Below are 24,798 nucleotides of genomic sequence, written 5' to 3'. Positions count from 1 at the left end.
GGCGGTTGAAACCGTTACCACCCCCGAGTTTTGAAACTGGTTCAAACTTGGCTCTCGACCCCGCCCCGCCCCTCCGGCCCGGGAACTCAGAGGCGGCCGTTCCCGCCAAGCGCCGCAAGCGCGCCGTCCCGCCCTCAGGCCGGTTCCCGCCACCCCGCCCGACCGCCTCCCGTCCGCGGCCCGGGCTTCGGGCCCCAGAGACCCCTGGTCCCCAACCGCTACCCCACCGCCTTCCCGAGAGGCGCCGTGCGCGCAGCGAAAGAACAAAGAGACGGCGCAGCTCTTCCACTCGGCGGCCGCGTCCCTCGGCGCCGCCCGCGCGCACGCGCCGCCCGCCCGGCCGGGCCGCGTCCCGCGGGCGCCTCTGCGTGGGGCTGGCTCGGCGCCTCCGAGCCCGGCGGGCCCTGTGATTGGACAGGAGCCCGCCTCGCGTCCCGCCAATCGGGGCGGCGCTTGGTTCGACTGGGGGGGCCAAATAAAAGCGATGGCGATTGGGCTGCCGGGTTTGGCGCTCGGTCCGGGAGCGTCCGACACCCACTGGGACGCAGAAGGCGGTGGAGCCCCGGCGGCGGCGGCGGCGGCGGCGGCGGCGGCGGCGGCGGCGCGCGGGAGAGGCGCGCGGGAGCGGCGCGGGCTGGGGCGCGGGGCGCAGGTAACGCGCCGCAGTCGGGCCGGCCGGTCGGCGGGGCTCTGGAGCCTGGCGAGGGGCGGCGGCGGCGCCGGGACAGCCCCGCCGCTGCTCTGCCCGTCCGGGTATCGCCCCGAGCGGGCTCTCCCGGGGCGCCGGTTTGGCAGGCGGGGTGAGAGGAGACCCCTCGGAAGGGGGCCGGTGGTTCGGGCTGGTCCGCGCGACCCCGCGGGCGGGCAGCCGGACCCCAGAGACCCAAGGCGCGAGCAGGGGCGGGCGCCGGCGGGGGGCGTGCGGCGGGGTCCTCTCGCGCGCCCGCCCTCCCGAGGCGCCGGGGCTGGGCTGGGGGCGCTCCGGGGTCCGGGGCGGGCGGGCCGCCCGAGCCCAAGTCTCCTTTGTGTGGAGCGCCGCGGCGGGAGCGCCCGGGTGGGACGGGACGCGCACAAGTTGGTGGGACCTCGCCGCCGAGTGCGCACTCAGACAAAGGACGGACTGTGTCTCGGGGGAGCTCGGCGCGAGGAAGGGGCCGTGACACCGGGGCCTGACAGCAGGCGGGAGAGGGGCGTGGGGAGTGCGGGCCGCCGGCGCGGGTGGGCGGGCTCGGCCCCACGCCCCCTCCTCCGGAGCGCGCAGGCTCGGCGGGGCCGCGGTGCCGGGCGGCGTGCGGAGCGCGGACTCGGGGAGCCGCGCGGCTGACATCCCCCAAAGCCGCCGAAAAGCCGTGGTCTCCAGGCGCTCGGACGACGCCGGCCCGGCGGCTGTCGCCTTCTCGTCGGGCTTTACGTTAAGTTTGAGGGAAGGGTCGAGCCGTTCTCTCCCTTTTTGGTTTTGTTCGTTTTGGAGGGCTTTCGGTCGAGTTCCCGCGAAATCGTGGACCCCCCCGCCCCCAACCACCCCAAAGTCTGTGCCACAGGGTCACTTTTTGAAAATGGGAGGAATCGGGAAGCACGATATTTTGGAAAACTTGGTGAACTCAACTGCTGGTGAGTTCTCGCTTTCTAAAGAATCTTAGCCTTAAAAAAAAAAATTACAACCTGTTTTGGCCAACTTGTGTGATACATCTGAGAATGGCGACAGGTGCTAACGAAATCAACTGTCATTTAGTAAGCGATTATTCCCCAAATCCCTGTGGGTTGAATGAGGATGAGCTGGTAGAAAGAGTTGATCAAAATAAAATGCTTATGACAAATGTGTGTTTCGATGATGTGGTTAGTAATCTCGTATTAATTGGTCTTGTTTCCCGTGAACAATAGCTTTCGTGAGTCGGAAAAGACTGGCTGCAGAAGTGTTTGTTGCCTAAGAAATTGTATGTGTGGTGTCCACAGTTAAGCTAAACTTCCTTTATCATACAGGATCTGTAAAATTTGAATTCATTTGGAAATAAAGATGTGTCTTTGGTATTTAAAAATTTCCCTACAAGGTTTACTTTCTAGTTTTAAAGTTCATTATCAGTTTAATTTTATGTTTAATGTCACATAAAACAACATTTAAAAAATCTTTAAAGAACACTAATGCTGGCACACGAGTGTAATCTATACTTCTGGAGGGTTTTGGAGTTTATTTTCCATTTCTCCTCATTCACGAGCATTAGCAACTATTTCATATATAGGAATAAAATGTAAAACCAGTGTGTAATCCTCACTAGTTTATTGATAATTTTATTTGCAAGAAAATGGATACAAGATATATTTTGATTTCCTTGTCATAGTTTCTAAAGTTAAGCGTAGATAGGATTCTAGTCCTAGATATAAAGAATCCTGTTGTTTCTTTATGGAGGTGTATTGGGAAATGTAATATTTAAAGTCCCAGAAACATAGGAAAATGGCATCTTAATTTCTCATTTTTGTGGAAAATGAATATATTGAAAGAAAAGGAATTTAGAAACACACAGGCACTCTTCTGATTTGCATTGTTCTATGATGAAAGATGTAATGTGCACCTACTCTTATGGTTTCATAAATGTAGAGACAAATGCAGTGTCATGTCTTTATTACTTCTATTTTGCAGCGTTTTGGACACCATTCAACACATTCCAGGTGCTGCCCTAAATGTTGAGATTGTTAAACAATGTTCATATTTATCTTAGTTGCCAATAATTACGTATTAAAGAGTCCTACTGCTAATCTTGTTGGTTGTTATGAGATGGGCTAGTTGTTCAGATTTTGGCAGAAATTTGGATCTTTTAGGATCAGAAATTCTAATTTTTCCCTTCTTGTGTATTCCTTATTTGATAATTACTATCTTTGTAGTTGCCACAAGATGTATTTTTAAGTCTTTTTGGGGAATTGGTTGGAAAAATTTGCTTACAATTTCTTCTATTTCAATTAAGAATGTATTTAGTAAGTTTAAGGAGCAGTGATTAAAAAACCAAACACTTGTTGATTTAGTGTAGTTAGGCAAAAAAAAAGTTCTAATACTTTTATATCAGCTTTGCCTTGCATGTGCACTTATAAGTGATTATTTTTGTGTTGGCCATTAAAAAATTTAGGCAGATTTCTCCAAGTCACACTGAGGTTTTTCCAGGATATCTCTCATTCTTTGAGCTGGCATGCTCAAGGAGTGTGAATTAATTTCTGTATTGGCCTAAATAAATGGTGATTAGGAAATTTGATCTGCTTTTTAAAAACCAACAAAGAGAAATCCTTCAACGATCGAATGCATTCTGGGGTCAATTACAAATGATTTATGCATTTGCCTTGAAGTCTTGATGTCAGTACAAATGATGAAAACGTGTTTTGTGAATTGTGGAGAATTCTGTGATGGGCAGGTGAAATCTTTAGTTTGGAGGAGAGTGTGAATGGAGAGGAGCAGCTCATGAAATTCAGAGAAAAGTTCCCGATCCCATGGTCCTGTGACCTTCTAGAGGCCTTCCCTGGACTCTCCGGCTCTCTGTCCCACAGGGCTCTGTTCATACTTTTATTATAGCAGGTATCACATTGTATCGGAGTCACTTGTTTATGCATCTGTCTCCTTCACCACACTCTTAAGTGCCCAGAGCAGAGTCTCTTATTTTTCTTTGTATACCTGTTAGTTGCTAGAGAATAGGGGTTTAGTAGTTGAATGAATGAACTATGAAAAATGTAGGGAAGTAATTTGACAAAGGAACTTGCAAAACAAACAGAATATATTAATATGTTGTGAGGAATTTGGGAATGTATTTTTCTCCCTCTTTGAGAAGAATTGATTACAAAGAAAAATAATCGTCTAGGCGAACAAGTTCCAGGGTTTCTCCTAGTTACAATACTCTAAGATACTGAAAATTGGAAATCCTTTAGATGCAACTCTTGGTATTCATGTTGAGTATTTCAGGCAGCTGGAGAGAAGCTTGATGAATCATCTAGATACTTGCATACAGTATCTGCTTAATTTGATTTGATGTTGATATTGATGATCCTTGTACAAAAGTATACGGAGGGCGAAGTGTTCGAGAGTAGTAAATCTTAATTGAAAGGCGTCTGGTTACAATTAATGAGTTCTTTATTGGGATATTTCGAGGTGGGTTTTGAAGCTAAAACTAAAGGAAGTAGTGCCAGTGTGATTACAGATCATTTGTTGGGATGCTCTTCATCATTCTTTTAAAGTGATTTGATAAATGTAGATGAGCAAATCCAGTTTATATCTCCAGAGGCATAGCTGATAAGTTTCTAAGATGGTTGCACTGTTCTGTATCTTGCCACTGCATCACTACTTGGTGCAAAATATGACAAAAACAAAGTGAAAGAAAGACATTAATATCAAAGTGCCTGCTATTTGCCAGATGCTTTATTCCTTTATTTGGTTGGTTGGTTTGTTTTTTATTGTGGTAACATTTACATCAGATGCTTTATTTTTAATTCTTGTAAAAACCACCCTGCATCCATCAACAGATGAATGGATAAACAAAATGTGGTATACACATACAAGGGAGTATTATTCTGCCATTAAAGGAATGAAATTCTGATACAACATGGATGAACCTTGAAAACATTATGCTAAGTGAAATAGGCTAGATGCAAAAGGAAAAAAATTGTATGATTCCGTTTATAGGAGGTATAAATAGAATGGGCAGATTCATAGGGACAGAAAGTAGCACAGAGGTTACCAGGGGCTGGGGGCATGGGAGGATGGAGAGTTAGTGTTGATTGGTACACCATTTCTGTTTAGGATGATGACAGAGTTCTGGACATGGATGGTGGTGATGGTTGAACAGCATTTTGAATGTGCTTAACGCCACTGAATTGTACACTTAAAAATGGTTAAAACAGTGAATTTTATGTTATGTATATTTTACAATAAAAAAGCCCTTAACAACAATGCACTCTGCAAAGCTTTTCAGATAAGGAAGCTTGGGTCTAGAAGGGTTAAGAACTTGCCTAGGATTATCCAGTTAGGAATTTGCAGTCAGGATCCAAACTTAAGTTGTGTTTGACTCCATACTATCTCCTCCATGTTATCTCTTGGTCCCCTGGATCATTAATGACATATCGGTTCCAAGAAGAGTAATTTTATTTGACTAAGTAGATAATTGTAGTTTTTTGGGAGGTACAATCTGATGCCCTAGTCTAAAAAATGTCTTTGCCGATTTCTTTCTCGTCCAGAGCTGTACTAGCGTGCTATCTAGGGGGGCATACAGTAGAGTTTTAAGTGTGTGGTCTTTGGAGTCACGTCGCCTGGGTTTCAGTTCCTGAGCTGCCACTTTGTGCCCTGGGCAAGTTATCCTTGATGTCCAAGTTCCCTGTCTGTAAACTGGTGATCATAATGACAATATTCATTCTATAAGGTTGTTGAGAGGATTAAATGAATTAGTACATGTGAAACCCTTAGAACTACACCTGGCACAAAGTCTTTGATGAATGCTTTTTAGTTGTAGCACCAGTATTAAGAGTTGAGGTACTTTGTCATTAATGGAACTAAACAGTTCGCCAGTTTAAATATGTGCTTAGGACCTGTAAGTAAAGGAAATGGTGCCACATATGCTTTATTTATTTCTGTTTATTTAGAAATGTCTATTGATTAAATACAAGGAATATGTATTCAGCTTAAAATACAGAAACAATTTAGATGGTTATAAAGTGAAATCTTTCTTCATCTCTGTAATCCTGTTCCCTACCCTTAATGATTTGGTGTGTATTCTTCCCACACTTTCCAATATATTCATATGAATATGTGTTTATACATGTTTTTACAAAAATGGGATCAAGTTATTTAGTTCTAAAACAATTTTCTTTTTTAGTTCAGTACAGAGAGATCTATTTCATTAAAAAATAGCTGATATTTCTTTAGGGCTTGCTTGCACATGGCACTGTCCTAAGTGCTTTCATTTATTTTATATAGACACTGTAATAAAGAGATGGAGAGATTAGGTAATAACTAGTTAGTGGTAGAGTAAGGATTTGATTTTGGGTACTTTGGTTTCAAAGCTCTGATCTCTCGGCCTGGGGTGTTTTTTTTTTTTCTTTTGGTAAGGCCCAGGAACTGCCAATGATTTCAGCTTTTCTTAAAGAATTGCAAAACAATGACAAACACCCCAAAAAAGAATATACAGGGACACTGGATGTGGCTTGCCAAGCCTGAAATACTTACCATGTGGCCCTTTAAAGAAAAAGTTTGCCACTCCCTGCTTTAAGCTATCAGGCTGCTTTGTAAGTAGAATGTATAGTATTCCGGTTTATGGCTGTGTCGTCATTCAGTCAGCCCTCTGTGATGGACACTGTGTTCTCTCAGAAGAAGAAGGGAGCATCCTTATATATCTTTGAACATTTGTGTGACAACTTTCTATAAGGAGAATTGCTGTTTCAAGATTATGCATATTTCAAGTTTTAATAGATGTCAGATTTCTTCTAGAAAGATCAATTTTTTAGTTTAAAAAATCAACTATTGAAGTGTAATTTATATACAATAAAATGCACACATTTGAAGGGTACAGTTCAGAGAGTTTTAACAAATGTATACCACCACCTCAGTCAAGATATAACATTCCTATCATCTCAGAGTTCTTTTAGGCTGCTTCACCATCATTCCTTCTCAACTGCTGGTTGGATTTTTCTGGTTCAAGAATTTTATGTAAATAGAATTATACAGCATATACCCTTTTGTGACTGACTTCTTTTATTTGGCATGTTTTTGAGATTTATCTGTGTTGCTTGTTTCAGTAGTTGTTTTATTTTTGGATAGTATTCCGTTGTATGAATATGCAGTTTTTTATTCATTTACCTATTGAAGGACACATGGCCTGTTTCCAGTTTGGGGATATTATTAATGAAGCTGCTGTGGTCATTTGTGTAAGTCTTTGCACATATATCGTTTAATTTCTCTTGGGTAAATGCCTTGCAGTTGGATGGCTGGGCCACGTGGTAAACATTGATTCAACTTTATGAGAAGCTGCCAAACTGTTTTCCCAGGTGGCTGTGCCATTCTCTGTGAAGAGCACAGTCTCAGTTGGAGCCGCACAGGAGTTACAGTTTCTCCTCGGCTTCGCTGATACTCGATACTGCCAGTCTTTCAAGTTTTGGCCATCTAATGAGTGTTATGTATCATTGTGATTTTAATTCATATTTCCCAGATGATTCGTAACGTTAAACATCTTTAAACATGCTTTTTGACCATTCGTATACATTTTTTTGGTCAAGGCTTTTGCCCATTTTAAAAATTAGTTGTTCGTCTCATTGAGTTGTAAGAGATCTTTATATATTCTGGGTACACATTCTCTGTCAGATACGTGTATTGCAAATGTCTTCTCCTTAATTTTCTACTTTGATTTTGTGTGTTTTTGACAATATAAAATCAAATTAAGTAATGTTAATACTGGAAGCATGATTGTTTAAGTTCACTTAAATTTATGTGAAAGCCAATTTATTCTTAATGCACAAGTCATTTAGTTCTTAGTGTAAGAGAATAGTTATGTTTTTGCAGAAACATGTAAACAAAAAGGATATTATTTATATAGATAGTGTTAGGTGTGTGGCATGGGGAATTTTTAAATAAGCTTACTAGTTTTGAAAGTGATAATATTTAGTACTTCAAATTTTCAATTTTGGGTAATTCAGGCCTGTTCATTTATTAGTAAGTTAAACTTTTCTGTAAGTTTTTTCTTCAAAGGATAAATGAGACTATTAAAAGTAAATTAAAAGTAACTTTGATTGGGCCGGCCCCGTGGCTCAGTGGTTAAGTTCGCGTGCTCTTCTTCGGTGGCCCAGGGTTTCACTGGTTCGAATCCTGGGTGTGGACATCAGGCCACGCTGAGGCGGCGTCCCACATGCTACAACTAGAAGGACCCACAACTAAAATATATACAACTACGTACTGGGGGGCTTTGGGGAGAAAAAGGAAACATAAAATCTTTAAAAAAAAAAAAAGTGACTTTGATCTTAGAATCTGGTATGTAGAAGTGATGATGATTGCCAAGCGTGGTTTGCCTATTTTGGTAGTTAAGGAAATTTTGGGTTATATAAACAGGTGGCTTTTGAGGGTATATATACTTGATTTCTCCATACTATTTTATTGCTGCAGTGTCAGTTCTTTCTTTGCTCGACACTTAATTTACCCCCACAGTAACTTTTAGTTTTTCTTCGTGGTACGAGTAATGCATGACACCTCCTCTTCCCTATTTAATAAGGGGGGAGGAAAAGCAAGCCTTTGGGCTTCTATGGGTTTTCGACACTACTCCAGATGATCCTGTCCTTGCCCAGTTCAGACTTCTCAGGACTGTTGATTTGAGTAAGAAACCCCTGAAGCTAGCATTCCAGGCAGGCTACTGAACAGCCGAAGCTCTCTTACCTAGTCTTATCTCCGATAGCTTTCTTATACCTTTCCTCTACTGAGCTCAACTGGACTTTTTACTAGTCTCCAGGAAGTTTCACATCGAGAGTCTGTGCTCTGTCCTCTCTCTGGAATGTCTTCCCTACCATTTTATCATCTCACGATGCTGTTTGGCCTTTTTGGCTCAATACACCCCTTTCCTTCTCCCGACCAAGCCAGACAGCTTATCTCCAGCTTAGAAGGAAATACCACAACACATCTCTTGTGTGTTTTTCACTCTCCCTCTCCCCTTCATTTTAAGCTGTTTTACTCATCTACATGGTAGAGGGTAGAAAAGAGTTTTGTACATAGTAGATAGAAATAAAATTTTGTGAAACTGATTTAAAACCAGAGTTCTGAAAACTTGGAAGATCTCTTCTTTCACAGCAACTCGATAAATAATTATTTAAATAGCACCCTCTACCCGTTAAAGCAGAGCCTTCAAGATTCTATCAAGTAAGTTTTGCATAGCTATACTGTATCACCCAGTAAACTTGCTACCTCTTGTGAAGTACTATTATAAAATTTTAGTTTGTATCCTTAATATACTGTTCATTAAAGTAAGAAAGCTTGAGAAACTGATGGAAAAAAGGGAGCATAAAATAATGATTCTGCAGATTTATCTCAGGATGATCTTCATCCCTCAGTTGCATTCATGTGAGCTAAATTCATACATAGCATATTAAGATGTTTCCAGCAAGTTAAAAAAAAGTGTCAAAAAGACAAAACATCATGACTTTTATCATTTTTAGTGCCTTTTTTTTTTTTTTTCCTTGTTGAGGAAGATTCACCCTGAGCTAACATCTGTACCAATCTTCCTCTCTTTTTTTTGGTATGTGTTGTTGCTGCCACAGCATGGCCACTGCTGGGTGGTGTAGGTCTGTGCTCTGGAACTGAACCAGGCTGCCGAAGCGGAGGGCGCTGAATTTAACCACTAGGCCATGGAGCCTTGGTTTTTGATTCTAAAGACTATCTGAGAAGTACTCTGTAAACAAAACAAATATTTAAGAAAATGAGTTGATTTTCTTTAAACAGTGGAAGAATTTTAATCATCATTAAAGCAGCTTTTGTATGTTTTTGCTGCTATAGCCTATAGTGAAGTTTCACTGTATTCTATTTGTAGTTACATGAGTACCTAGCATGTGCCTACGAATAGCAGAACCAATCACCGTTTACTGAGAACCTGCCCTGTGCCTAATATACAGCAGTCTCTAGACCATTTTATTTTTGAAATTTGTTGAAAATCATGCATTTTAACTATTTAAAAATAAACACTGTATATATTATTTGCTAAATAGGAAAAGTGTTATCTGTCCTTTGAATATTATATAAGATTCTATTAAGATGAACTTTATAATTTTTTAGCAGTATAATGATCTGTCATATTAGGTGGAAAAAAAGCTGCAGTGTGAGTATTCTTTTTTTTAAATTCTGATCTAAAATGTTTCTATATTCAAATTATTTAGTAGTGCAAGCAAAATTATTTAAAAAATAGCTAATGGGTACTATGTATGTGTTACCATGCAAACTATATGGGTCAGAAAAGGTTGGGGAAATGCCCTTCCAGAGTAATCAATAAGGACTCTCAAATGACAGAAATGTTGCTTGAACAGGGTTAGAGGAAGGAAATGATGAGTTGTTGTCCCACTTTCCCTCGTAACTTTGCCTCTTTGGAGAATATTTGTCTGCTTGAAATACAGAGCTCAAGTTAGCTATAAAGAAGGTATTTTTATAAAGAAGATATTTTTAAAGGGCAGCTGGATATTGTGTAAAGAACGTAGGCTCTAGGCCAGGCTCTGCCATTAAACTAGTTGTATTTCTTTGTCAAGTGGCTTTTGTCGATCTCATCCCTATTGCACAATGAACAAGATGAGCAGGTAACCGAACCACTTGTGATTGCTGAGGATGTACCCTGTGCCTTCAAAGAGGATGTCTCCGTTTTGCAGATAGAGACGTAGGGGCTTGGTGAAGGTAACTTGCCTAGGTGCACACAGCCAGTAGGACCAAAGTCCTTTAGACAATAGGCTCTTGCTGCCCCTGGGATCCTTTGTAGCTCAAATGCTGGGATGCTAGGTTCTTGGTTTCTATTACCCACTTAGAACTATTCCTCTGGAGAGTTTGAGAAATATTGGCCTTCACATTGCTTATCACTATCACAGGTAAATGTGATTCTCCCTAGCTGGTATTTAATTGCGTCACTATATTATATGCATTTCTCCCAAATTCTTGTATCAATTAAAAAAACTCATAAAACATCTAATGCTTATTATAAGCCTATTTTTTTCTCTTTTTTGTTTCTGCAATACAGGCATAGTAGCACCTGAAAGTTTTTTATGATGTATCTGACTAAATTAGCTTTGTGAATTGAGATATTGTGATTTACAATAAGAAGTTTATATTTGGTCTTCATTTCTGGCACAGAGCTCCTAAAACCTTTGGAATTTCCTAAGTGATAAGAGCGATAAAGGTATCTTTTGATATTCATAGCAAACCCCTTTCAGCCACACTTGCGTTTATGTAATGAGATGACTTCTGGAATGCATCTAAGGATGGGGGCTGGTTGCCAGGGGAACAAACCTTGAGATTAGAGAGTTGGAACTTTCAGAGTGCACTCCCCCTCTCCCCCCAGCCCCCCACCTCCAGGGAGGGGAGAGGGGCTGGAGATCCACCTCAGTCAGCAGTGGCCAATGGTTTAGTCAGTCATGCCTACCTAATGAAGCCTCCATAAAAACCCGAAAGGACAAGGGTTGGAAATGCTGGCGTGGTAGACGTGTGGACATGCGGGGAGAGTGGCGTGCCCAGGGAACATGGAAGCCTTGCACCCTTTCCCACATACCTTCCACTATGCATCTCTTCCATCTAGCTGTTCCTGAGTTACATCCTTTTATAATAAACTGGTAATCCAGTAAGGAAACTTTTTCCTGAGTTCTGTGAGCTGTCCTAACGAATCAGTTAATTGAACCCAAGGAGGGAGTCATGGGTACCTCCAGTCTGTAGCTGGTTGGTCAGAAGCACAGGTGACCAACAGGTGGACTTCAGATTGGCCTCTGGAGTAGGGATGGGGCAGTCTTTTGGGACTGAGCCTTCAGCCTGTGGGATCTCATGCTATCTCCAGGTAGATGTGTCAAAATTGAGTTGAATTGTAGGACACCTAGCTGGCGTCGCAGAGAATTGCTTGGCGTGGGACAAACTACCACCCTTTTGGTGATCAGAAGTGTTAGAAGTGAAGTACTATTCAGAGTATGGTGTGTATCGTAGATGAAAACAATAGAGTTTCTCTTTACACGATCTACGTTGGCAATTTCAAACTTATTTCCCAATTTTTCCTATACAATTTACTCTTTTAAAGAAATGAAAGTTTTTCTTTACCATTGGTCTGGTGTCACTTGTTATCGACTAACAACCTGTAACTAAACAGCTAGCCGCACCTTACACATCTTTTAGAAAAGAACATTTCTTCAAACTACTTATTGGGTGCCTCAGTCTCTAACCTTTAGGGCTCTTCAGATGAAGGCTGAGATCCTCTTTCTGGGACCTTCTAGAAAGAGACTTTCTATTCTAGGGAAAATACCAACTTTTAAATCTAGACTGCCAACCAAAAAGTCCTGTCTTTTCTGGCCCCAGAGTCTAAAAGTCCTGAATGTTAGGCACTCGTCCTACCCTCTCGTTTTCCCACATGAAAGTGCTGGGGCAGAAGTCTTTTTTTCCTGCCTAAAAACCTTAGTATTAGTCTGGAAATTTCGGGGAGCTAATTTCAGGGATTATACAGCAGGTTTCCCTTTCGTTCATGAATCTTTTTAGCATTTCCATAGATATTTGGAGACTCAAAAATAGAATTTCATGGGGCTTAAGGATTTGTGATAGCTGATGTTATAGTAATAATTCAACACTATATTTGGTGAAACAAATACTGAAAAATATCATTATTGTTGTTAAAAACAAGACAACAGTCCCAAAATGGAGTCACTTAGGCTAAGCCCATGTCACCAAACCGAGACTTACTGCTGAATTACAGTTTCGGCTCTGCCAGAAATGGAATCTTAAGCCAGTCAGTCAGGAATTACCTGGTCAGCACTAGTGAGGTAATCTGCCTCAGGAGACCCCTGCCATCCTCTTGCTACAGCCAATCCACTTTTTGCTATTTAACTTCCTTGTCCTCACTCCCTTCTGCCTATAAAAGTCTTTCATTTTGTACAGCTCCTCAGAGCTCCTTTCTGTCTGCTAGATGGGATGCCGCCTGATTCGTGAATTGTTGAATAAAGCCAATAATAAGATCTTTAAAATTTACTCAGTTGAATTTTGTTTTTTAACATTGTAAATAATACTTGAAGGGTTTGAAGTTTTCTAGTACCTCACAGGTATAATAATATTTGTGATAAACCTTAAGTTCAGGAAAAGCATGAAAAGGCTTATAGCTCATAACTGCCCCTACCTTTTTCACTTCCATCTTGTCCCCGAACTACTACTAATTCTTAGTAATAGAGAATGAACTTCAGGGCTGAGATGAGCCAAAGGAGTTCTGAAGGGTCTCTGAGGAGTTCTGTTGGTGTCCACAGACTAAAGAAGTGGCTCTTGTGAGCATTTTTTACCTCCCTGTAGTGTACACCAAACTCAAGTACTGAAACTACCAGGTAACGGTTACTTGGTTATAGGATGCCTGGAAATTCTGAGAGGTTTTGTAAATGCTTTGGAATTAGTAATTTGAACCACTCAGTTCATTGTGTGATTTGGTCTTCAGATTATAGAGGACGTTGCCTCTTACTTGGGGGTTGGGATATAGGGTCAGTGTAGAAGGCAACAATACTGTGTTGGCAGAGTTACCCATGAAAAGTTCCTAGGAAGATGCCATATCATGAATAGCTTCTCTTTAGGTCCATAACCAGCCTCTCTTTCCTCTTGTAGGAGAACAGACCACCGTTCTTCTGTTGAGCACAGAGTTGTTGGTTTGTACTTAGGGGCCAATACTATATGGAAAGTGCGTATCTTTGAGGACTAGAATCACTGAGGGCTAAAGACAGTGTCAGAGACATACAGAGTAGGTTGTGGGAGGAGCAGAGTCCTGTCCCCACCTCAGGCTCGCTAGGTCTAGACTTATTTGCTGGAATGATGGGTAGATCCCTTGTATTTATTTAAATTGAGTTTCTCTTAAAATTTTGCTCAGTGTGTATCGTTAAATTTGTGTTAGATGTAGGCTTGTTTGAGCTGTAAGATTGAAAGTCAGCTTTCTAGAAGGAAGAAGATCTGTCATCAGACTTACCTTTTCTTTCTGTTTGCTTGTATCAAATGGAGTGTTGAAGAAATAGCATGTATCTCATGTCTCATCTTTGAATTATAATGAGTTGTATGTCATAGTTTTAGTTTCTGGTACATAAGTTTTTGTTCTATTTCCCTCTAGTGTCTCAGTAAACTGAGTACATACCCAACAAAATGAGAGGATTTAGCTTATAAAATAGATTTAGTATAGTTTTCAAAGAAAACTTTACCTTCTAGATGTCAATTTAGTTAATCTGTTTTCTCTGTCCAAGCAAATTCTTGAAAACCTTTATGATAGTTCACTTCTCCAGTTGGTTTAAATATGTATGGCCATGTCTTTTCTAAGACATGTCTGTGTAAACTGATAGAACTTTTAGATAAACACAGGAATCCTGGTCTGTAGACTCCATGTTGAATTTATGAGTTTAGTTTACTATTCTGCTGGAAGGAGCAAAATGATCTTATTTTTGTGGAAAATACATTACTGCAGAGTATTCACTTTTGCTGTAACAATCAAGTTAATGTTTTCTGTCATTCAGCTAATATTGCCACATTACTGTAATTTTCCTGTGCCTTTTAACACTACTGTGCCTTTTTAGCACTACTTAAACCAGGGCTACAAATATAATGTGTATTTTTTTTTCTTATTTTCCTCTCTCACTAGTCACTGGCATGTCTGTTTCCTGAAGACTTCTTCAATAAAAATGCTATTCCTAATACTTTCTCGTCTGTAGTCACATGTACAAATGAGCCACTGAAGTTTAGGTACTGAGACGCCACTTGTATCTCATGCACTTGTGTCTCTCACAGGACTTAGCACTTTCAGAATGTTCCAAACATTCTCGCTGACTGTTTGATAACACTCTCTTTTCCTGGCTTTCCCAAGTCCTTCAAATGGAAGTTTCAAAGGTTTCTTCTACTAGCATTTTGCAAGTCATTTGGGTGGAATGTTTGGGTCCAACAGTAGTGATCTTGTATATTTCTGTCATTTTTCTTCTTTTTAAATGAAATTAGAGGCATTTTAAGAAGTGAAAAGGTCCCTGGAACAAGATTTTTATTTTATCTTTCTTTTATGGGGTGGGCTGAAGTGTGTGTGGAGAGTTGGTTGGAAGGATGAAGTTGTTTTAGGTATGTAAGCAGGAGGGCCACAAGAGTGACCTTGACCATTAATGACACCTCCTTATAGTGATGACGAGTAGGACAGATGGGTGGAAACAAGCAATTTGTTTAAAACAAATGGTTAGATATTAGTCTCTTTGTTTGGCAGATTTATGGCAAACTATCATTTGGATTCTGGAGTTTGAGTTACAGCAAAATATCCCTCATTAAATATTCTTCATATAGATTTTTGTTTGCTTTTTTTTTAGTTTCAAGAATGGTGATTTCTAGGCTCCCATTCTTATAAATATGTCTTTTAGAAATATGTGATTTGATAGACAGTCTAACAATTGGGAGAGGATATTTGCAAACCATATATCAGATAAGGGGTTAATGTCCAAAATATATAAAGAACTCACATATCTCACAACAACAACAAAAAACCCAGTTACAAAATGGACAAAGGATCTGAACAGACATTTTTCCAAGGAAGATATACAGATGGCCAACAGGTACATGAAAAGATGTTCAACATCACTAACCATTAGGGAAATGCAAATCAAAACTGCAATGAGATATCACTTCACTCCCGTCAGACTGGCTATAATCAACAAGACAAGAAATAACAAGTGTTGGAGAGGATGTGGAGAAAAGGGAACTCTCATCCACTGCTGGTGGGAATGCAAACTGGTGCAGCCACTATGGAAAACAGTATGGAGATTTCTCAAAACATTAAAAATAGAGCTACCATGTGATCCAGCTATTCCACTGCTGGGTATTTATCCAAAGAACATGAAAACATGAATGCATAAAGATATATGCACCCCTATGTTCGTTGCAGCATTATTCACAATAGCCGAGACTTAGAAACAACCTAGGTGCCCATCAAGGGACAAATGGATAAAGAAGATGCATGTATACTCAGCTATAAAAAAGATGAAATCCAGCCATTTGTGACAACATGGATGGATCTTGAAGGTATTATGCTAAGTAAAATAAGTCAGAAGGAGAAAGTCAGATACTACATGATCTCCCTCATAAGTAGAAGATAAAAACAATGACAAACAAACAAGATACAGATTAGATTGGTGGTTACCAGAGGGAAGCCGGGGAGGGGAAGGGAGGAGGGTGAAAGGGGTGACTGGGCACCTGTGTATGGTGTTGGACTGTAGTTAGTCTTTGGGTGCTGAACATGAGGTAGTCTACACAGAAATTGAAATATAATGGTGGACACTTGAAATTTATATGTTATAAACCAATGTTACCTCAATAAAAAATTTTTAATTATATAATTTTAGTATACTGCCCATTCTAGGCGCTCTGCTAGGCAAATAGAAAGGCAGGGTATTGTTATGATTTCTGATTCATATGGTGTCTGGATCTGTTTATGGCAGCTATTTTCAAAGTGTGGTCTGTGGACCTTGGGTCTGTGAGGTTAAAACTATTTTTGTAATAATAAGAAATTATTTGCTTTCTTTTACTGTGTTGACATGTGCACCAATGGTGGGAAAGCACTGGTAGGTAAAAATTGTTGGCACCTTACCATTTGGAGTAAAAAAAAAAAAAAGCCAATTTTATTTGAGAATGTCCTTGATGAAGTAATAAAAATTATTAATTGTATTAACTCTTGATTTCGAATGCATGCAGTTATCGTATTCTGTGCAGGAAGATGAGAATGTGCATAAAGTGCTTCTGCTGCGTACAAAGTAGGAGGGCTCTCGCAAAAGCACTTACGGGATTGAGTTGCAAACTGCATTAGCTGCTTTTTTCATGGAGAACATTTTTACTTGAACACCAGTTTTACTTGGAAGAGGGGCTGACAGGCAAACTCTGATCATTCAGACTTGGGTATTTGGCAAACATTTTTCAGCGAAGTGAGCCTGTCACTTCAAGGAAAACAACTGACCATATTTGTTACCGATGATAACATTTGAGCTTTCAAGCAAAAATTAGAATTTTTGGAAACCTTGTATATGTCGCTGTGAGCTTGACAGCTTCCCAGTAAATACCTAAAGACTTCTGTGATGACATCAGTGGGTTTAACAAATAGGATTTTTTGAAAGATGTCTGCTTCTGGAAAGTCTGCATAACTCAGTGGACCAGTATTTTTCAAATGAGGAGTGATGATGTTATAAAATCATGCATGAGATAAAGATTCATTCAAAGTAAATAGACCAATGAATTTTAATGTAGCAGAGTACGAAAAGTTTATTGATACAATTTCAGATTCTACATTGCAAGTAATCTTTTTAGAAACTACCACTGCTTACTGATGAGTAGTGGTTGTCTTGAGGAAAAGCACCTATGAGGTTGAATTGCAAGGTGAACTAGCCACTTTTTTCATAAAACAGTTTTGGAGTAATATCAGAGCATGAGATTCACAATTGCCCTCAAAAGGCTATTTAAATATTCTTCACTTTTCTAGCTAAATGTCTGTTTGGGAATGGCTTTTCTTCATATTCTTCAACCAAAACAACATATTGGAGCAGATTGAATGCAGAAGCAGATATGAGAATCCAGCTGTCTTCTATTGACAGATATTAAAGAAATTGGCGAAAATGTAAAACAGTGTCCCTGACTGATTTTTTAAAAAGGAAAATAGTTTTGTTATTTTTGTTAAAAGATTTTATTTTTCCTTTTTCTCCCCAAAGCCCCCCGGTACATCGTTGTGTATCTTTTTTTTTAGTTGTGGGTCCTTCCAGTTGTAGCATGTGGGATGCCGCCTCAGCATGGCTTGATGAGCAGTGCCATGTCCGCGCCCAGGATTCGAACTGGCAAAACCCTGGGCGGCTGAAGTGGAGTGCTGGAACTTAACCACTGGGCCACAGGGCTGGCCCCTGGAAAATAGTTTTTTAAAAATAAAATATGTTACATATATTGGCATGTAATGGGCTTGCTATTACTTTTTTTCCGTCCCTCCCTCCCTTCCTCCCTCCCTCCCTCCCTCCCTCCCTCGCTCGCTCTCTCCCTCCCTTCCTCCCTTCCTTCCTTTCTTTTATGGTAAGGAAGATTGGCCCTAAGCTAGCGTCCGTGCCCATCTTCCTTTGTTTTGTATGTGGGATGCCTGCCACAGCATGGCTTGATGAGTGGTGCTAGGTCTGCGCCTGGGATCTGAACTGGCAAACCGTAGGCCGCCAAAGCGGAGCATTTGAACTTAACTGCTGCATCCATAGGCTGGCCCCAAAATGGCATTAACTTTTAATCTTTGTTTATTTGTTCAGGATAATCAGACCTACTGGTTAATCTGAACAGTGACACCTAGTAATTCTTGAATGCCAGTTTTAATGCCAATTGAAAATTCTGTAAAGCTGTGTTGATTGCTAGAGCATTGTTGAGTTACTAAAATATGTATTGGATAGATATTTAATCCTATTATTTTTGGAATCTTTACCAGAAATATTTCATTGCATATTTTTGTTTTTTCTGCTTTATCTCCCCAAACCCCCCTGTACACAGTTGTATATCTTAGTTGCAGGTCCTTCTAGTTGTGGGATGCCGCCTCAACGTGGCCTGACGAGCGGTGCCATGTCTGCGCCCAGGATCCGAACCCTGGGCCGCCGCACCAGAGCGTGCGAACTTAACCACTCGGCCACGGAGCTGGCCCCCTCACTGCATATTTTGCTACTGGGTTTGCTGGTTGGTGGGAACAAAGTGCAAGCTGGTGAGATCTCTCCCTCCTCCTGGCTTTGCAGCGCGCACAGAGGGTGCTCCGGCCGCGGTGCAGCCTCCTTCGTGAACCAGCCCTCACCACACTGCCTTTTCCTTGCTTACGTGTTTGGTTGTTTTCATGGCGGTCAGCACCATCTTACATAACTAAACTTTCTACTTTGTTTTTGATCCAAGTAGATTTGTTTCCATCCAATTAGATTTTAGGTTCTATGAGGTCACAGATTTTTGTGTTTTATTTTATTACTGAGTCTTCAGTTTCTATAATAGTACCTAGCATGTATTAGATGTTCAGTAAATACATAATGCATGTATATTAGCACTTCTCTCTATTCAAACTCCAAACTCAAATGTTCTTTTCTGTGTTATGTATTTAATGCGAGATATCTCCCAGTGGGCGCAAAGACATGTTTCTCTGTCCATCTTAAACACAACTAAACTGGACCTGAATCCTATAGAATCCCTTTGATTTGTCTGATCGGTACATGTGTAATTGGTGGCACAATTGTTTTCCTTGGTTCTGATTCTGTATTTCTATTAATATAGCCTAAAAGTGCATTTTTTTAAGTAGACGCCATCTTATAAGCTCATATGGAGATCTTTTTCTCCCCCCACATCTAAATTGTTCAAGTAATGTCTCAGTTTTTTAAATTTTTGTTTTCTGTTCCAATAAAACTTTATTTATGGACACTGAAATTTGAATATCAAATAATTTTCACGTGTCATGAAATATTGTTTTATTTTTTTCCAAGCGTTTAAAAGTGAAAAACATTCTTAGCTCATCTACCATACAAAAACAGTGGTGGGCTGAATTGGACTCATGGTTTGGCTGTGTTGTGCTGACTTCTGCACCAGTGATCGAATTGAAAGAAGGACATGCTATGCTATTGATTTACAGAAACAAAGTGTATATCTATGAATATTTATCTTAATTGTGCAAAGGTACCCTAGTCGTTCACTGGAAAGAGCATTCCCAAACTCTTCCACTAAAACTAACAGTGCAAAAGCTCGCTTGAAACAGTAATTTCTTTTTTTTTAAATTGAGTTAATGATAGGTTACAATCTTGTGAAATTTCAGTTGTACATTAATGTTTGTCATTCGTGTTGTAGGTGCACCACTGCACCCTTTGTTCTCACCCCACACCACACCTTTCCCCTGGTAGCCACTAAACTCTTCTTAGTCCACATTTAGTAATGTCTCAGTTTTAAAATAGTAGAATTATATGTGGGAATTTCCACCTCAAATTCCTTTGAAGTTAAGGTTTATAAAAGTACCAGCTGTCTTAGTTTCTACCTGTTCTCTTTAACGTCATGTTTTTAAATAATTCTAATCATCTGTGCATATTTTTTGTTTTTTCCCGTTTAACATTTTACATAGCATTTTAACTTTTTAAATATTTTCATATATATTACTACCTGTTATGTTTATCATTTTAAAAAGTGGATGCCATTTTTTAAAATGAATGTCTTTATATTAGATTGTTGTATAACTTAATTTTCTTTTTTTAAAAATAACTTTATTTTAGAATAACTTTAGATTTCTGTAACCGTTGTACATTTGTGAAACCAACATTAGTATGTTACTGTTAACTAAACTGGAGACTGTATTTGGATTTTCCCAGTTTTTCCACTAATGTCCTTTTTCTGTTTCAGGATCCAGTCCAGGACACCACATCGCATTTAGTTGTACCCTTAGTCTCTTCTGATCTGTGACAGTCTTTCCTTGTTTTCATGACCTCGATAGTTTTGAGCAGTATTGGTCAGGTATTTTGTAGAAATGTCCTTCAGTTTGGGTTGATCTGATGTTTTCGTGCGATTAGACTGAGGTTGTGGGTTATGAGGTTTTGGCGAAGAATACCACAGAGGTGGGATGCCCCTCTCATCACATCACATCAGGCATACACGACAGCAGTGGCTTATCAGTGATGTTTTAACCATGATCACTTGGCAAAGATGGCGTCTTCCGGATTTCTCTGTTTCCCTTTCCAGACTCTGCTTTGGGAGCGACTCTGAGTGTAGCCCATGGTCACAGGGAAGCGCATTGAGCTCTACCTTTCAGGGCAGGGAAGGATGCATATATATTATTTGGAATTTCCTGTAAGGAAGACTTGTCTCTTCTTCCCCATTTACTTATTTATGTAATCATTTATATCATAGACTCATGGATACTTACTTTATTAATTTGGTTATAATATAATAGTATTGTGATTTATCTTGCTGCTCAAATTATTCCAGCTTTGGCCATTGGGAGGTTCTTCCGTTTAGTTCTTGTCTTTGTCATGTCCCCGTCCTTTCATCTTGTGAGCATTCCCTTACTTTCTCCTGCAGATTTTCTTGTATTCTCCCTGTCCCAGCCCTAGAACCAGCCATTTCTCCAGAGCCCTGCTTCCTTGTACTGAGAATGGTATTTAGAAAAAGAAGATAAGGGTGCTGGGTGTTGTACTACTGGAATGTCACTGCTTCTAGGCTGTCTGTGGACGGAGCTGGGAAATAAGTGTACATCTGCTAACTCATGTGTGCATGCATATCTCTATTTCTGGATCTGCATATATAGTAAATATGAGTTCACACTGACATTGACATCTCTGATTCCAGTCCATCACCACCCCTTGCTTGTTTGTAACTGGTACCCTGGGAGAAGATTTACCAGTTAGAGTACAGGGTTTATGTATGGTTCTTACTGTCTTTCCTCTGTCCGGTCAAAACAGATTTCCACAGTTGCATAGGTCAGCTCCATTTCCCCCACCCTTTTCCATGGAGTTATCCCATAAAGTTTTAATACAGTTAGAATCATTGTATAGTCTACATTCCTTCCTGAGATCCCTGGACATACTGTTTTGTTTTTACTTGCATATAGTCTGTCATTTTGAAAAATGACCGTTTTCACATTGGGTTGTGGTCTAACTTAACTTTTTTATATGAATGTTGTAATTCCTGATCTCACTCACTCAGCCACTGTGGTTGATGGCCGATACTTGGGTGGTGCCTGCTGTCTGTCAGGCACTGTCCTGTGCACCTCACATGAGTTTACTTCTCATCACGACTCTGTGAGGTAGAGACTCTTGAGTTAGCCTCTTTTTCATGAGGAGAGGCACAAAGATGTGTAGTCACTTGGCCGGGTTCACACACAGCTGGTCTGTGGGAGACCTGGAATCGGAACCCAGGTAGGCTGGCTTTGGAGTCTGCAGTCTTGCCTTTTGTTTAAGGCCCCGGACAGGACTTCGAATTTAATAGGACCAAATGCTGTCTTGTTCGTTTATTGTTCAAACTTGGTTTAGAATGGAGAGTGCTGCTTCCCACATTCTTTGCCCCATACCCCTATGGGCATTATTAATCACGATGGCACTCGTTCCTGCCGACTTGGAACGTGGCCTGGCCTCGGAATCCTTACAACACTCAGCGTGGTTTCGTGAGATGGAGTCGCCCGTCTTCTTTGGGTCTTCCGCGCAGTGTGCAGTGCAGTGGCTGTGCGCCTGCTTCTCGGATTCCTTGTGCGTGGTCTTCCTGTTCCCAGGGCAGGCAGTGGCTGTCTTTCCCCTCAGGCGTAAGATCTACTGCTCTTAGGTAATTAATTTTTATCTCGTACCAAGAGCTACATCTATGTGTCTGTCTAGGTTCTCTTTGTATTGTTCTCATCTTTACCTACAAAATCTTATTTACCATTAATTTCCTTTTGAGTTCATTAAAGCAATGGATTTTAACTTAAAAAATAAAGGAAATTGTTAAATGAGACTAACAGCTGCCCTCTAAGCACTTTGAACATAAAAGCACTGTTGAAGACTGGTGATTTTTCAAAATAGGCAATTTTACAGCAGTCATGCTGTGAAGTAAAAAGACATTTTCGTTAAGAAAAGACATCAAGAATATTGCAATTGTATTACTTAAGTTTTGTTGGGTTTGGATTTGACCTTATTCTGGCGTTCAGTTAAGAGTAAAGTTAATGCTGTTGACTTAGGTAGGAAGGATAAGTGGTACATGTTGTTTCCTACTTAGTTTTTTTCAGACAAGTAGAAACAGACCTGAGCGAGGCCAAATGGGTGGCTAGTGCCTTAATTAGCAAGTCCTTTAGGAGTGAAGAACCTTTAAAGAAAGGTGTCAAGGGCACTGAAAATGCCTAGGGAACTTTTTTTTTTTAAATTCTTTGGTCATTGGCAACTAAGTAAGGAGGGGCAGGAACGTTGTCTTGGGTAAAGGTCCTTCACGAGTGGACCAGGGTTGGCTCTGATAGAGAAGAAAGCTGGCTCTTTGGGCTGCGTGGCCGGGTCACCGAAGCGGTAGAGGGGTGTCTTGGCCACGTTGCCAGGGCTGTGTAAACCTGAGAGGGGGGGCGAAGCTCCTTTGCTGGTGGGGCCCAGAGCCGCACTGTGTCACTGCTTCTTCTGATGATGCCGATGCCGATGAGGAAATCGGTCGTGAGAACCCATCTTATGTTCATTCAGGCATTATTGTCCACCGAATCTCAACACCGATAATGTGTCTTAGACCCCTTCCGTATTTCATGTGGCAGAAAACCTAATCCAAACTGGTTTAAGCAAAAAAGGGAATTTCTTGGCTCACCTAACTGAACAGGTCCAGAGTTGGTTTGGCAAAGTGTGCCTGGTTCAGGGCTCAGTGATAGGACTAGAGACCATTTCTTGGCTTTGGGTGTTTTTTCTTTTTCTGTTGTTCTATGCAGGCTCTTCTCAGGTGTTTGCAAGTTGGCTTCTAGCAATTCTAGCAACTCTTTGGGCATGTATTTCCAGGTTCAAATCTCAGTGAGCGTTCTTGTTCTCACATTGCAGGCAACCTCCTGAGATTTTTCCCTGTGATAGGACAGAGTCTGGTCAGGTAGCCAACCGTGTGCTGGGGGCTGTCCGCAGGAGCAGTTGGCCTCGGCCAGGCCAGGACTGCAGGCTTCCTCCCTTGTAGGGTAGTCCTCAGAGAGGGGTTGCTGGGAAGTTCCCAGAGAAATGAATTGATGCAGGGCGGCGGAAACGACCCTGACTGTTCTAGTGGGATGCAGCTAGATTACAAGGGCATGGTGTTCAGGATGTTTGAGTTTGGTTTGATTTATAAAATAGACTCTAGCCTATGTAATTTCCTTAATTCCATTTAACCTATATATGTATGTAAATCTATAAGGCTTTACTACATTGTAATAAGGTTTTGATGGTACCCTGCCATAATCTGGTTTGTCTTTTGAATTAAAGCATAACTGTTGTTTTGGTTTCACTGTATACAGGTAGAATCTTGTTTTAATGACTTGAGCTATAATCTGTTTTGAATAAAAGAAGCTGTTTTCATATTCTGGATAAAAACCATACTAGCGCCATTTCACCTATGAAACTAAACAAATCTTTTGAATGAGAAATTTAAAAATTGGATGTATTCACAAATCACCATCCATTTAGTGGCAAGTCATTTTAATAAAGGTTTCTTTCTGCTAATATATGAATGTTCAGAGCTGTATCTTAATACTTACTGGGCTGTGGTTTAGTGGAAAATGGCATCGGAAGATCTGATGTGAGTCTGCCTTCGTGGTGGGAAGGAGCAGGAGGGCAACTGACATTTGAAGGCTCTCTACATGCCGGGCGGAGAGCTAGGTGTTCTGTGTGTGTATGGTGTTTGTAACAGTGTTGAGGTCGGTGATGTTACCCCCTTCTTTGGATAAGGTCTTTAAGGCAATATGAACGTCTTTAATAAAAAGGAATTCCAGGAACTCCAAGTTTTATACTCAGGATCTTTTAATTGGAAGGGCAGCTGGATCATAGGGTCCTAATTGTCCCGGAGACTCATCTCTCATCTCCTCTTGGTGGTTTCTTGGTAATGGGGAGCATCACCCTCATTTTCTGTGCTTAGGCATGGCAGGCACCCTTCCTTTTCATACCTTGCGGCACAGCTAGACTTTATAGACTTGTTTTTTTTTTCCTTAAGGAAGACTGGCCTTGAGCTAACCTCTGTGTCCATCTTCCTCTATTGTATATGTGGGACACGTGCCCGCAGCATGGCTTGATAAGTGCCTCTGATCCAAACTGGTGAACCCTGGGCCGCCAAAGTGGAGAGCGCAAACTTAACCACTAAGCGTCTGGCCATGCCCCCATTTTTTTTTTTTTTTAAATCTGTTGTTTGCCAGGCACACAGCCAGGCTTTGGGATTTTACAAATAAATAAAAATGGTTCTTGCTTCTGAAGAACTTACAGTAGGGGTGAAGTGGAGTGAAAACACGAAAATGTGATTTTAATGTGTTGTAAATGCTATGAAAGGGGGAGGGAGTTTGTTTTATGTAAAACATTCTTCTAAATGGTACCCTAAGTTTTATTATTTTTTTATGGATCTGGATGTTTATCCCTATACTTTGAAAGAACAGTCTGGACACTTAGATTTATTTCTTAAATCAT

The 24,798-nt window shown here is 40.9% G+C and overlaps 1 protein-coding gene across 4 annotated transcripts in view; it reads left to right on the top strand.

Moving 5' to 3' along the window:
• The first annotated feature begins 526 nt into the window (after positions 1-526).
• The window catches only part of EZH2 (enhancer of zeste 2 polycomb repressive complex 2 subunit), a 66,594-nt gene continuing 42,322 nt past the window's right edge, over positions 527-24,798 (top strand). For all 4 annotated transcript variants that reach the window (XM_044766042.2, XM_044765931.2, XM_044765886.2 and 1 more), the window contains exon 1: positions 527-652. The gene's annotated coding sequence lies outside the window, so the exon portion shown is untranslated. The remainder of the gene's footprint in view (positions 653-24,798) is intronic.

Source organism: Equus asinus, chromosome 1 (assembly GCF_041296235.1).
Source record: "Equus asinus isolate D_3611 breed Donkey chromosome 1, EquAss-T2T_v2, whole genome shotgun sequence".
Lineage (NCBI taxonomy): Eukaryota > Metazoa > Chordata > Mammalia > Perissodactyla > Equidae > Equus > Equus asinus.
This window is presented reverse-complemented; position numbering and strand designations above follow the sequence as displayed.